General features: G+C 46.2%; 1 long non-coding RNA gene across 1 annotated transcript; it reads left to right on the top strand.

Moving 5' to 3' along the window:
* Positions 1 to 38: 38 nt before the first annotated feature.
* On the top strand, positions 39 to 2,456 carry LOC118650323. The gene is made up of 3 exons (XR_004965995.1): positions 39 to 178; positions 1,546 to 1,673; positions 2,303 to 2,456. It is a non-coding gene; the product is annotated as an uncharacterized LOC118650323 (long non-coding RNA).
* The last annotated feature ends 11,692 nt before the right edge of the window (positions 2,457 to 14,148 follow it).

Here is a 14,148-nt window from a genome sequence, read left to right as displayed (position 1 = left end):
CACTTTAAGGTCCCGGGACCGACAGCAGCGGGCGGGGCCTCGGGGCTTGGCGAGCCACCCGCAAAGCTAGGTGAAGGCTAAGGAGGCTGACTGATGAGTGGGATTCCTCCAGCACCTACTCCATTCCGGGGGCGGATGCTGCGCACATTCGTGGCTAAAACAAGAAATAACCGCGCAGGTGAGATGCCTTGAGAGCACTGGCTGCCTGCAGACTGGGACGCTGTGGTGTGCGTTGCAAACGTTTCTCACCTTTAAATGTGGGAAATGTCTTCCAGAAGACGAGCACTGGCTGCTCCGTCCTGGAAGGAGTTTGTTTACTGCCCTAACAATCTGCCGCTGTGCGCACGTGCCCTAACAATCTGCCGCTCGGCGGCCTCTAGACACGGGGGCCTAGCCCTAGACCAGCGGTTCTCAACCTGTGGGTCGCGACCCCTTTGGCGGTCGAACGACCCTTTCACAGGGCTCGCCTAAGACCATCCTGCATATCAGATATTTACATTGCGATTCATAACAGTAGCAACATGACAGTTATGAAGTAGTAGTGAAAATAATTTTATGGTTGGGTCACAACATGAGGAACTGTACTTAAAGGGCCAGAAGGTTGAGAACCACTGCCCTAGACAGTCTGACCCGAGAGCCTCAGCTAGGAGGCGAGGGCCAGGGAGGGGTGTGAAGGGAGCATCCAGGCGGGAGAGGCGAGGCGCGCTGTGTGTTCTAGAAGCTGCAAGCCGCGCACTAGTGTAAGGGGAGGAAAATGAAGCTGGGAAGTTAGGGAGCTAGCTGCTGGGAGGCTGAAGAGTTTGGAGAAGCTTGGTCCTTAGAGAAAGGGACCGGTATAGTCTCAAGGTAAGAACGAGGAATCAGCTACAGCGTTGGTAGGTGGAGTGGTTGGAGTGGAATCATTCGGAGCCAAGGTCTGCAAACCGAACAATACAAACCCTATAAGTAGTCAGACCAGGACAGTTTTCAGGAAATCAGCGTTTACAACCTAATTCCTAAAAAAATTGCCCAAGGATAAGCCTTTGTCCCACTTTACAAAACAAAGGCCTACTTCTCTCCAATCCTGCATCTAATCTTACTGTGATGTATTGTCGCAGGGTGTACAGACCTCTGGGACGCCAGGCACACAAACAAAAATTTGTGGATATTTGATTTCTCAGTGAGTTTTTGACAAAATTGAAGGAGGACCTAACTGAATTACTTATCAGTTGTAGATTTTTTTTTTTTTTAAACGTTGGGCCCTGGCGGGGTAGCTCAGTTAGTTAGAGCTTCGTCCTGATAAGACAGTTGCAGGTCAGGGCACATACAAGAGTCAGCTAATGAGTGCATAGATAGGTGTCGTAGGCAGTTAGACCGACGTGAGCAGAGCAAGGATGATGGGCCAGGTATAGAAGGTCACCAGGCTGAAAAGCCCTGGGTGCCAAAGGACAAATGTAGGGTGGGACCTTGCCCCCAGGGTGACCTTCCCTCCCCTAGCATATCTCTGGTCATGCTGTTTGGACCCCCTGACCTTCTTTAGAGATAGAGGCCTCGGTTGTATTTCAGATCCAGGCCCAGGAAAGCAGCAAAGCCAGAGAAGCAACGCCCCTGTTGACCTCAGGACCAACCGCATTGGATAATGACCCACTGGAGCCTGTTAGGTCCCCGAAGGAGGAATGCAGGAGGCCAGAAAGGTGAGGGATTACGAATTTATTTGATCGTCTACACCAGGTGGCTGAGCCCCAGATGCCTCCAGCATCCAGTGATGGGAGTCAGTGGTTTTTTAAAGGACTTTTGGCGGGCTTTTTCTGAGCGGAGAATTCTCTGTGCAGGTCCAGAGGGGAGAGATAATGGAATGTGGTCTCAGCAAGTAAAGTGGCTCTCAGCAAAAGGGAATGTTCATAGTGAAATGGCCTGCAAAGTCAGTTCTTGGGGGAGGGGTATCGATTCAATTGCTTGATCAAACCTAGCAGAGCCAACCAATCAATCAGTGGAGACCTAGACCATGAAAGGACCCACCTGGAAAGCTACTGAATATTCTATTGAGCTCTTCCCCTGGGCCCTCCCCTAAAATCTCCACCCTAAAACCCTTAGGATGGGGGACCCAGGCCACTCTCCCTCCCCAGAGCACTCCAGCAGCACCTTTCCCTCCCCCCTCCTCCTTCCCATCCCCCCCAAGCACATAACTATTAGCTTCCTCACTCCCAAGCTCCACGCACCTCCCTTTACCTCTATAATGTACTTCCTAAGCCCATTTCTTCTACCTCTGTGATTTTCCAAATAAATGTTCTCTTACAGTTTGAGTCTATGAATTCTTTCCTAGCCAGACACAAGTACAGAGGTTGCTGAACCCAGGTCCAGTATGACCCCACTCGTCTAGCAAGCACTCGTCTAGTTCCTGCCACCCACGACAGATTGTACAACAGATTAATGTTCCTCCCTCTCTCTCTCTGTCTAAAATAAAGCAATAAAATAGATTGTTGTTGCTAAATGCTAAAAGTAGCAAGTGAAATGTTAGAAAAGAACAGGATACTTACACAGATTCCAAGGATATCCCCCCAGATACTTGTTGTAGTTTTAATGTGGCCACAGAATCGTTGATACACCTTCCTCCAGGAGGTGAAGCTTGACTCCTTCCTCCCATTGAGTGTGTGGGCTGGATTTAGTGACTGGCTTCTCAACAACGATATGTAGAAAAGGAAAATAGTAATTTTTACAGGAGAGAAATGCAGACACCACCTTAACCAAGTGGTCGAGGTTAACACCATCAGTAATAAGTAATAAGTCCTTTTGATATCATTTACCCCTTCATATGATGCAATGAGAAAGTCACTTCATCTATGTGGAATTTACCCCCTAAATTCATTCCTCCAGTCTAATCAAAAGAAAACATCTGCCAAATCCAAATGGAGAGATATTCCAGAAAGTACTTGAGCCGTGTGGACCAAAAAAGGGGCCACATAGCCCAGCCTGTGTTGCTCAGTGGTTGAGCGTCAACCCATGTACCAGGAGGTCCCGGGTCGATTCCCAGCACATGCCCCAGTTTCTAGCTCCATCCCCATTAGTATGTGTTTCTATCTCTCTTTTCCTCTCACTCTAAAACCAATTTTTAAAAAATTTAAAAAAGGGGAGGGGGGAGCCACATATTAAACCTGACAAGCTCAGGGGAGGCCTGCATGTCAGGGCTTACAAACTCAGAGACCTAAAGTAACCACATAGGATGGTCTAAATTAAAACTTCCTAACTAAAAGTGAGTCATGGAGGGTAGTCATGTCCTTGGCCAGTATCTTCCATGACAAGGGTCAATCTTTACCTTAACTGAGCTTGTCTGTTGTCTTTTTGCATCTATGAGAAAGACACTTTACCTTAACTGAGTCTGTCTATTGCCTATCCTATATATCCTATATAATAAAAGCCTAATATGCTAAGTGTCCGACCATTTGACCAGTCGCTATGATGCGCACTGACCACCAGGGGGTAGACGCTTGGACTGGTAGTTTAGCTTGCTGCTGGGGTCTGGCCAATCAGGACTGGGCGAGATGGGCCAGACATGCCCTGGAGCCCTCTGGGGTGCACCAGTGGGGTGCCTCAGCCTGTCCTGTGCCCTCTCGCAATCCGGGACCCTTTGGGGGATGTCGGACAGCCGATTTCGGCCCGATCCCTGCAGGCCAGGCTGAGGGACCCCACCTGCATGAATCTGTGCATCGGGCCTCTAGTATATTATAACTGGGTGCCCCCCCAAAAAAAATGTATACACACTTTAACAGCTGAGAGCTCAATTTTGAAAATGAAATGTATTTTAATGAACACTACTTTTATAATTATTAAAAGAGTGTGTATACATTTTTGAGGGGGAAATCTATTGATCTCCTGAGACTGGAGGAAAGCAGGAGGAAGGAATAAGGATGACATTTATAATTATTAAGGGGAAACAGGAGACCAAGGGAAAACATTGGTGGCCGGCAGCGAAGGCCTGGCTGAACTCTGAGTCGGCACATCTATTGTGGCTCCAATTTATACCTTCCATGCTTCCTTCCAGCAGCACTAAGCTGCATAAGTATAATAGCAGGGATGAATGGGAACATTCATCTTAGTTTTCAGTTTTGCCAGGCAGATAAAATAAGGACCAGGATCAAAGGCAACCAAAGCTGATAGTGAGAGAGAGTTCAGATGATTAACCATGGCATGTGAGAGAGCAGGGGCACAGGAAAAACTGGAGAATTCAGTGTCCAGAAGTCCCAATGAGAAGGCAGGAACTGGGATGGAGAGAGGTTGAGGTAAGAGAAGAGAATATTTGAGTTTCAAGATTTTATTCCCTAACCAATCATTGGTCATTTCTTTTTTTTTTTTTTTTTTTTAATATATTTTATTGATTTTCTACAGAGAGAAAGGGAGAGAGATAGAGAGCTAGAAACATCGATGAGAGAGAAACATCGATCAGCTGCCTCCTGCACACCCCCCACCGGGAATGTGCCCACAACCCAGGCACATGCCCTTGACCGGAATCGAACCCGGGACCTTTCAGTCCGCAGGCCGACGCTCTATCCACTGAGCCAAACCGGTTTCGGCGAGTTTCAAGATTTTAGTAGAGGTGAATCCACGTGCCCTGTCCTTGGGCCCCCTTCCACCTCAAGTTCATCTGCTCCCGGATCGCAGAGATGTCATGGGTGACTGTGAATCAGCTCCTGCTCCATCCCTACGCTCAGCTGCCCTCCGATCTGCCTCTGCCTGACCCTGACCTTTAAAACACCCCCCCTGATCGCCCTTAGCCAGCTGGAAGCAGTCAGAACGAGTAGTCGCTGTCCCTTATCACCAAAAGGCCGGGATGTTAGGTCGGAGAGAGCCCAGGATCGGATACATGCAGACATGTGATGAGACAATGGACTTCCCCTGGAATTTCTCACAGATCAAGGTGCCAGACACAGATACCGGCTTCTTCTCCCTTAATCCACATACCCCCACACAGATACTGACTTCTTTCTGAATACCCCCGCCCATCCCCTGCAGCAGAGAATTCCTCAGCTCATGTCCCCGCCCCTCACCCAACCGCAGTATAAAAAAAGCGCCCCCCTCCCTGTTGGCGTGAATCCACGTGCCCTATCCTTGGGGTACGTGGGTGGGTCTCCCGGGAACGCAGAAAGAAACCTTTTCCTTTCCTTTCTTTTCTGAAAAAAAAAAAAAAAAAAAAGATTTTAGTAGAATCCCCTTCCTCTTTCCCATAGCCAACTTGTGGGCAGAAGTGGGCCAGGCTAAGGTAGAACCAGACCTCATTTCTGGGATGGAAAAGCCAGGTATCCATCCACCCAACGAGGTGCCTTCTGAAGATAAGTTAATTAAAACCACTAACAGGGCACTGGGCAGGAAGCTTAGGATGGACAGTCAGGAGAAACATTCTTAGAAGCTCTCTGTCCCCAGCAGAGGACTCAGCTTGCCAGACAGCTGACTGGATACAGCTGACAGCTGCAAGCTGAATTATTTGCCTGGAGGTGGTGAAAATACAGAGCCCATTCTCCTCTCATCCTCAAATACAGCATTCAGATGCTCACAGTTGTTATTCTTGAGTGGTGGGTTTATGAAGACCGCTTCTTACTCTTTCTCTGTATTTTCCAAGTGTTCAACAGTGTGCACGTGTTGCTCAAATGAGAAGTAAATAAAGTCTTGTAAAAAGTGTTCTTTGTCTTCTTCCTCACTTTTTGCTACTATTCTCACTTGTGTTCCTTTAAACAAAAAATTTTTTTAAGAAGAGTTTATTTGAGCCAAACGGACGACATATGCCAGGGAGCAAGATCTCAACTGCTCCCTTGTTCCTTCTCAGTTCTACTGCCTCTCGCTATTTGAGGTTTTATCTCCTCACCAGGATTACCACATCCGAATCTTCGTGTTTTAGGCTTTCCTACTCCAGTCCCCCTGGCCAGTCTTTCAACACCTCTGCTTCACCTCATCTTTCCTTGGGAAGCTCCTTACTGCCTTTCAGTGAGAACTCAGACTCAGCTCAGTGGTCAAGAGTGCCCAGCAAATGACCTCCCAGTCCTGTTGGCATCCCCCATTCTCAGCACACCCCGCCTCCTCAGCTCTCTAGGTGTGGGCCCGCCTCCCTGCTTTTCCCCCTCTGGATTCTGCCTCACTCCTTGTACCCATTTCCATTACATCAAGACCCACGTCAAAGTTACCCCCTCAGGAAACCTTGCTTCGCGCAGTTTTTATGTGAATGTATATGCTTCAGTCGTCCTCAGTTATAACTGAGAACTTTTTTTTTGTGGACCCAGATGGCCATAATCTTATTTGGCTCACTTGTATGAGGATGAATGAGGTCATCATTTCACTCATAACAAATCCTGATGCTTATTCATAATATACTTCTCTGAGAGGTTCAAAAGCAATCAGCTCCCCACTCAACACAGTGCATTTTTGCCTCATTTTCTTTGCTTGTGCTATTCCTTCTAGCTTGAATGCAAATGTTTTAAAGAAAGTTTCAAAACAGTATTATGACTATTGTTTCACCCCAAAGGATTGGATTAATTTGGATGAAGTTAATAAATTTAAAAAGTGATTATTTTGACTGATGAATTTTTCTGGACTCGAGAATGAGAAAGGTGTGTAAAAAATTCCAGCATTGTGTTGTGATCCAACTTTTGTACACTTGTTAGTATACACGAGGAGAAAAAGGTCTGGACTTCTGCTCACTGGACTTTTATCACTGATTATCTCTGAGGGAATGGAGGTAGTTACAGAGACTACCTGTTCTTTCCATAATATACTTCGGGAGTGTTTTATATTTTTCTATGAATTAGATTATAATCAGGAAAAAAGCGAACACATTTTCAAAAGCTTTACACATACCTGGACTAAGCCACAAAATGTAATTTCCCCAGGTCCGGTGTTGAAGTGAACTAATCTACTTCTATCATCTTTTGAGCAAGAAAAAGATGCCCCAGACCTTTAAGGAACTGAGGATTTTCTTTTCATTTAAAAAGAAAATAGGCCGGCCGGTGTTGCTCAGTGGTTGAGCATCAACCTTTGGACCGGGAGGTCCTGGTTCGATTCCTAGTCGGGCCATATGCCTGGGTTTCGGGCTTGCATGCAGGAGGTGGCTGATCAACGATTCTCTCTCATCATTGATGTTTTTATCTCTCTCTCTCCCTCTCCCTTCCTCTCTGAAATCAATAAAAATATTTTTTAAAAAGGAATTAAAAATAAAAGGAAAGTAGAGACATATGCGAGCTGAGTTTTAATTGTTGCTCGATCACTTCTCATTCAAAAAACTTACCCAAGCTGTGTTCATTGTGTCTCTCTGTCCACAGCCGCACTCATTCCTGGTGTGAATAGTTTGCTGTTCCCTCAAAGGTGAATGAAGCTTTCCAGAAAAATCTAGAACTTAAAAACTCAGTTGCAGACCTTCTTCCTCCTCCCTGAGTGTGCTTTAGCGAGATAGCAGCCAGAGCACTACTTTGGAGATGCCCAGGGTCTGGGCTGGGACCTGAGACTTTTATTTCTAACCAGCTCCCAGATAGTGCCTAGGATGCTAGTCTAAGGATCATGCTTTGAATAACAGGGAGTAGAGTGTTTTTCTCTTTCACCTCCCCACTAGCTTCTCTAATGCAGGCCCTTTCAACAGGGCTTTGGGTATAGGAGGCAATAACTAACCCCACTTAGCTAATAGCTAATGTAGCAGAATAATTCCAAATAGTAATGGGTTGATTTCCACTCTTTCCTTTTCTCTCTTTAGTCTTCTTGCTACACTCCTCCCCCTCCCTTCCCACATAGTGCCCTATCCTGGCTATACATTAGAATCACCTGGGGAGCTTTTGGGGGGGGGGGGGAGACAGTGCCCCTTGGCCAATGCCATCAGGCTCGGTAAAGAAGGGATCTGGGTACTGACAGCTTTAAAAAAACCTTCCCAGTGATTCTAATGTGTCACCTGGGCTGCACTGTGTTTCATTGCCTCAAGGAGAGATAGGGCAGGTGAAAGAGAAATAGTGTATTATCTATGTTCCTTAGGGAAGGAGTGAGGTTAAAATTTTCCCTTCTTCACTCATATTAGTTCGTGACCAGGATGTGGTAGATGGTGGTTCTGTTGGAGCTGCAGGGGATGAGGTGCAGTGATGGAACTCAGAGCGTAAATGAAGTCATGTAAGTACAAGAAACCCAAATATCTGGGAAAGGTCAAGAAGACAGCAGTTATCAGAGACTTGAATTAGGGAAAATCTGAGAGTGAGCTTGCCTCATTGAGGGATAGATGGATTCCCGGGGAAGAGGCAATGTCATGACCTTTCTTTCCCTTGCTTGACAAAAAGGAAGGTTCTGACTGAAGCATAAACGTTAATATAGTTACTCATTCAGATATCTAAGTTTTCATAATGTAGGCCCAAAAGCCAGGGCCTGCTGCTACCCACCTTACTTGGTTTCCAAATACCTATCTGGTCACATGCACTTCGTGTAGCACCTATGTGAGTGCTACCCACCGCAACCAGCTGACTGACAGGTCAGGACCTGCAGCTCTCCCTTGGGCTGATAATGTCCTGTTTGTCATGGCCATGCTCAACCCTGGAGGAACATGAAGGAAGCTGTCAAGTCTGACGTAAGAAAGAATCAGAGTCTCCAGGGGGGAGCAGGGAGGCAATAGCTGAAGGTTCTGGCTGGAGGTGCTAAATCCTATCAACAGAGGGACTAAAGACCGAGTGGCATTTCCAATTGTGTCTTGACTACAGCAAAAACGAGTAGCGCTAACTTGTTCCTCTGTGGTTTGTGATCTCCCCAAACTAGGCTGACTAGATAGAGGTGGTGGACCAGAGTACACACACACATCACAAGGTGCCCACACACAAACCTCTTTTGCCTCTGGGCCGTGCCAAAGAGCTGACCTGGGTTAGATGCCATCTACAGAGGAAAGGAGAGATGAAGTCATGCTACTTTCCCCCCAAATCAGACCAGCACCACTAGCACAATTTATCAGTGAATTGAGTAAGAGTGGCAAAGTTCGTCAGGCTTACAGAGTATTTGGGTGTCAATGCCGCTATGGAGGATGTCAGAACTTTCTAGTACACTGTAAATGTCCCTTGTCAGCTGGGGACCAGGGAAACACAGCGGTGGATGGGCTTCTTGGTGGTTCTTGAAGGGCTCAGAAGCTGCAACTATCCAGGAGTTGGGGGATTACCTAAGTGATTACATTCATAGCCATGATACGGATTCAAATCTGAACCTGCCCTAGAGGCTAAGGGAGGCGTTTTTATCAGTTCAGAGCCCCCATGGTCCTTTTGGAAGACAATCCTGCTTCTCCCATGATAGGGTGGTGTGACTAGGGAAAGATTTAAATGCAAACTAGTGGTGGGAGTTTGAGTTGAGAAAAGTCCTAAAAGGGTAAACTCAGATGCTAGGTGGAGTTCTGTGGTGAACAAAGCCACCTGGTGAATTGAGGGTCAGGAGGCAGTATGGTCCTATGCATGGCTGTTTGGCTGGAGGGAGGAGGCAGGGTTCTAATTAGCTTGACCCAAACCAGGGAGCAATGCAAGTGTTCTCCGCCCTGGTTCGGCCTGCAATACCCCTCTGGTCACCCTGTCGGCAAAGCTCCCTTAGCATTCCTCTCAGTGATGAGAGTCCAGTTGCAAATTTTGAGAAAATGTGGAGAAGTGTGCTCAGGTCTAGAATGCATGTGGCACCCTTCACTTTCCTTCACCTAAACGAATGGAATGGAATAACTGTTCCTGAGATGTATGCTTCCTTCCTGGTGTTAAGGAACGCTTCCAGCAGGAGGCAGCACCATGTTGAGTATTGTAACTAGAAACTAACCTTCATTCCTCCTGAGAATTTAAGAGTAAGGGGCTACGGCTCAAAGGGCTTCCTTTATTTTATTTTAAAATATATATTGATTTCAACACAGGTGTATTCAGTTTGAAATTCATTTCAACTGTACTTCTTTGTGCACTTTCCTGTATGTTATGCTTCAATAAAAAAATGTATTACTAAACATGAAATATATGTATATATTGATTTTAGAGACCGAGGAAGACCACTTGCTGAGTCTATTAACAAATCCAGCTCTTCCTGAAGTATTGGGAGAAAGAGAGAGAGAGAGAGAGAGAGAGAGAGAGAGAGAGAGAGAGAGAGAGAGAGACATGTATTTGTTGTTCCACTTATTTATGCATTCATTGCTTCTTGTATATGCCCTGACCAGGGATCAAACTCACAACCTTGGTGTATCGGGAGGACGTTCTAATCAATTGAGCTACCAGGCCAGGGTCAAAGGGCTTCCTTTAAAACTGGCTTCCCTGTTCTATGGTCTCTGAACAGTTGGGGAAGGAAAGATTCCCCTCCACGTTGTCAGTGGGGCGCCTTCTCCCACTCTCCTTGCAGGATACGTTGAAGTCACACTCATTCAAGGAATCCTAGTCATTAGGGATTGTACTTTTCCCCAATTAACCTGCATGTCCTTACCTTCTCACGCCTATTTAATCTGCTGCATTTGAGGTGGCTTTGCTCAAGTTATTTCCAGAAACAGAGGTGTCTGATGCCTGTCAGAACTCTTCTATGCAAGATTAATCGTCCCCACAGCAAGGAGCACATATCTGCTCAGTGGGGGCAGGGAGGGTTGGCCATGCTAAATTCTGAACTGAATTGTGAGGAGGCCAGGTTTCTGATTTCAGCAATGAAAGCTGCATGCACAACACAGGAATCACACACATGGCTTCAATTCCTAGAGGTGTTATACGAGCTTCTGAAAGGCTTAGTTTTGCCCATTGCTCTCTTTAGTGCATAAAACAGTGCCTGCACATAGGCACATAGTAGGCACTAAATAAATAGCCCTTCCATAAATGAGAAAATGCTATCAATCTTCTTTCATTCCTTTGTCTCCCTACCCCCACCCCACTAAGTCTAAGCAACCCAATGAACATCTGAATGACTCTGCTTTACCTTAACACCAATCTGTTACTGCCTTGTGCTCTAATACCTCCAACCAACATCCTAGTTGCCTACTGCTCAGACTCCAAACAGCCCAGATCTCAGTTCCAGCCTATGTGTTATAATGAGGATGGGCTTTCATACTGGACAGACAGAACCTGGAATCCCAATTCTGATATACATTAGCCATGGACATGTATAAAACGGGAATAAAAACACCTACTTTAAGTGATGGGGACCATAAATAAGATTGTAGCAAAGCTCCAGAATGCAGAAGGCATTCATTCAACCAATGCTTTTTGTTTCAATAATCTAAAGCTATGGTATCTGAATTTACCTTGTGCTACCCAGCACACTTCGGTCTCACACACTATATTCATTCCAGACAGCACACCTGTGCTCAGGCAGGTTCCCTACAGCCTCCGTATCCTTTGCACTCTTCAACCGCTCCTCTCCTGCTGACCTGTCACACTCGCACTCCACTTATTTGCACTTAATCATGCCTCCTGGGATTATTTTTTCTCAGGTGTTTGTCTTGAAATTCTCTTGTATTGCCTTAAGACAGTGGTTCTCAACCTTGGCTGCACATTAGAATCACCTGGGAATCTTTTTAAAATCCTGATTTCTGGGCCTCATCCTTCGGAAATTCTGTTTCTTTGTTACTAATGTTGTGGCCCCACCTCATAACGAAGAAACAGAATTTCTGGAGGATGAGGCCCAGAAATCAGGATTTTAAAAAGATTCCCAGGTGATTCTAATGTGCAGCCAAGGTTGAGAACCACTGCCTTAAGATCTAGCATCATGCTGGGTGTGGATAAGAGAGTTAACAAAGGCTTGTTAAATCAGAATGAGGTTGGATATATCTGGAAAAGACCACTTGCTGAGTCTTTTAAAGAACCCAGGTCTTCCTGAAATACTGGTTTCAGGCCTTGGGATTTCTTGGTTGGCTATGTGTCCTTGAGCTTTCCTTGAGTTGTTTCAACAATGATGAATATCATACTAAAGGGTGCCAGTCAAAAGATGGCCTCCTCCCTAGCTCACCTGACCCCCTGGGACCTGGAGGGGTGCCCACAGCTGTGCCAACAGTGGTGTGGAGGTTGGAAAATTACTGGAAGTTCAGGTCCCTATCTGCCACTCATGCTCACTGGGAGCATTCCCCAAAGTTTGTTTTTGCCTTTCTTACTGCTTACTCTGTGCAGCTCCCAAATTGGTATTTCTTTCTGATCTCTTTTCTGAGACTCACAGACCAGAAATCTCCGACGCATCTCTCCTCCTACCTCACCACGTGCTGTTAAGCCTCCTTTTCCAAAGTAGCCTATGACCATTTCCACCAACCTGGTTCAGCCTCTTCATTTATGTATGGAAAACCCAACAGCTTTGACATTCCTCCAGCTAAACTTCTCTCCTGGCCCCTGTACCTCAGGCCATTCATGATCCAGGAAGGCGCTCCCCAAATTAAAATCCTGCTGGAATCTGATTCTCTTCACCCGTGGCATCAACACAGCCTCCTACCCTCGGACAATCACATATTGTTTTATGACATTTCTGGGTGTCCTTTTACTATTCATAGAACCTCTCATCTCCAGATCAGGTTGTGAGCTCCTTGGGAACACACAGCATAGCTTAAAACACTTCTATTTCCTGTTTATCGCATGTGGCTCTGTCCCACAGTCAACTGGGTTTCCCTGACTGCAAACAGTGCTTTTGCTGATGCTAGAGGGTGAGCAGGCCAAACTGTGATGGTTTCCTAGAGTATCTCTAGAGAAGCCTTAAGACTCCATACACTGGGATCTTACACTGGACCACAGGAGCCTTACTGGTATCTAAGATTTTAACTTCCTCAAGGATAAGGACTGTGTCATAGGTCTTTGTTATTCCACATGATCCAGCCAGAATAATGCTCAAGAAATACTTGGGTTTTCTGGAGGATACTTTCAATCAATGAGAAAGATTGAAGAAAGTGAAGAAACTTGTGAACAATTTTCTTATTGTCAGAGAAGCTGATTTTTTTATTTTTTTTTATGTTTTTACGTCTCTTGGATCCTGAAATATAGCACCTAGAAGAGGAATGGATCGGATCATGTGGACTTGTGGGCAAGACCTCTGGTTGGTCAGGAGGGAAGAGAGTAAGGTGCTTTCAATGAAAAGCTAAGGGATTGGGAAGGCTGATCAGATCTCATTTGATCCTAGTTGGAGCTTTAGTTGTTCTTTGCTCTGGTGGTGGTGGTCTCTCCATGGTTTCACTTTCTTTTTATACCAAAAGGGTATGCTGTGTGCCTAGAGTCAACAGGCCACTGTGGCTGGGCCCTTCCACAGACCATCACCAGCCACATGGATTCCAGCCGCAGGAAGGGGACTCCAACTCAGCTACAGAAAAGGCCAGGCCAGGGACTTGGCCACTAAGGCCTGCTTCTCCCCAAACAGCAGATTGACCAGTGCTATGAGCACAGAGCTTGTCAAGTCCATGTCAGCCACTGCCACTTGGCCGGAGGCCATCACCCCCCAGCCTATGATGAGAAACACCTTGTTTCTCAGCAAACACCCAGTCCAAACCCAGGCCCATCTCTCATTTCCTAGTGTGTGACTTTAACTTCTGAGCTGGTCTTCTAAGCTGTAAAATGAGAATGACACTTGCTCTACTTGTCACAGGATCAGCATGAGAATCAAAAATGAGATAATGTCTAGGAAAGTGCTTACAGAGCCAGATCATTCAGAAGGGCTCCTCCACATCTGCTTGGCATCCAAGGAAGGCCCTTCGAGATCTGGCCTTTTTTAGACATTTATAAAAGCCATCCCCACTCATATAAATTGCCTGCTCTGGCCAAAGCAGGCAACTTGATGTCCTGTCCTTGCACACCCTGAATCCATAAGACCACCCGATCCCGGAAACACTGGGCACCTGCCTCCGCCCAGCCTGCTCCTTCTCAGGAACAACTGTAATGCCACTTCTATGAAGCCTCCATTTGCATGGACCACTTGCTGGTAACTAATCCTATATAATCTCTTTTGTGCTACTTTTCTTAATGGGTAAATCGTATGCTTCAATGAAATGGTAAAGCAGAAAGCTGGTGGAAAAAAGAGAGAGAGCGAGAGAGAGGGCTTGTCTCATGTTTGTATCCCTAATGGCAGCTCACACAAAGGGATCACTCAACGAATACCAGGGGCACATGGATCGAAGAGGCTCTACACTGGCCAAGGCTCAGGCTCTTCCCTTTGATTCTTGCATGAACGAAGCACAGAGTGAAGGTGACAGGTCACTTGCCAGGCTTAGGA

The sequence above is a fragment of the Myotis myotis genome, unplaced genomic scaffold (assembly GCF_014108235.1).
Source record: "Myotis myotis isolate mMyoMyo1 unplaced genomic scaffold, mMyoMyo1.p scaffold_m19_p_3, whole genome shotgun sequence".
NCBI lineage: Eukaryota > Metazoa > Chordata > Mammalia > Chiroptera > Vespertilionidae > Myotis > Myotis myotis.
Note: the sequence above shows the minus strand (reverse complement) of the source record. Positions and strands in the feature narration are given on the sequence as shown.